Consider the following 1,344-nt stretch of genomic DNA (forward strand, 5'->3'; position numbering starts at 1 on the left):
AGGGAATGGCAAGGGACACACCGACAAAGGAGATTAATCAGAACTGGTTTTGACAAGCACTGTGGCAATTGGACAATTAAAACAGACATTGGGGGGGGGAAGAAGAACGAACTGGGGATGAGGGTGGAGAAAACAGTGCAACAACGAATGAATGAAAACCCAAAATCTCTGTAAATGTTCATTAAAACGAATAAAATTTAATAATAAAAAAATCAGCATATCTCACACTAATCATTTAGCCACCTAAATACATTTTTTTGGTTAATATTCCCAATTGTAATGACTTTGTAAGCATTTGCTTTTGTTAGCATCTTGCTATTGTTGTAAAGTTCTCCTTTTCATAAAATTCTGTCAATTATAGTTAGAAATTATTTCACAAACTTGTAGCCTTGAGAGATATTCATTCTCAGTGCCTTTATCTTGATTTGACTGTAGCTATATAAAATACCTTGAATGTCTGAGTTAGACCTATAAGAAGATAAATCTCACCAAAATTGAGAAGCCTGTTACTTTAGAAACATTTTTTTTTAGTTCAGTGGTTTGAAACATGCTGAGGTTTGCCTCTGAGGTGAAAGACAAGTTGTTACATCTTCAACACTATGGAGACAGAGGTACAATGCTTGGTGGCCTTTTTTGGATTTCAGAGCCAACATATATCATATTTAAGTATTGTGCTTCAACTCATTTACAGATTCACCCTCAAGGCTGTCAGTTTCAAGTGAGGATCAGAGAAACAAAAGGCTCTGAAGGAAGTTCATGCTTCAATAAAAGCTAGACCTGACGGGTATGATCTCTAGGATTTGAAAGACAACTTATGCTCATTTCTTCATGTAACAATTTTTCTTTTAGGGCAAAGTTTCTGATCTTCATCTGGGTCTTGGTAGACATTGCACACCTAATCATGGGACTCCAGGGTGCCACGTAGCCTACACTACACAGGGTAAACTGGGTATTGCCTAACTGACTCCTTCCCTCCTCCCACTTGTAACATTTGTTGGTACGGAGAAGTCATCTATTATCAAATGCATATGGTATACAAGGCATAGAGCTTGAGCAGGTCTGGAAAGTGCAAGTACAGTGCAAGAGCAAGTGATCGATCCAGACTCAACACTGACCTGTCACACTGTGTCCTCTCTCTCAGTCCACACCTACGGTCTTCTAGAGTGCTCATTTGTTTACAGATGGATCTAGGAACTCTAAAAGCATAGTCTAGTTCCCCAGCGGTCCCGTGGATCTGTCTCTTGCTTCAACAGTGTTTGGACGGAACAGACCCGGCGACTTCCCCCCTTCCAACCTCCGACTACCCTCCAACGTCACCTCCAGGCGTAACCTCGGGACCATCTC

Source organism: Elephantulus edwardii, unplaced genomic scaffold (genome assembly GCF_000299155.1).
Source record: "Elephantulus edwardii isolate Elephantulus edwardi_28Jun2011 unplaced genomic scaffold, EleEdw1.0 scaffold00026, whole genome shotgun sequence".
Taxonomy (NCBI): Eukaryota; Metazoa; Chordata; class Mammalia; order Macroscelidea; family Macroscelididae; genus Elephantulus; species Elephantulus edwardii.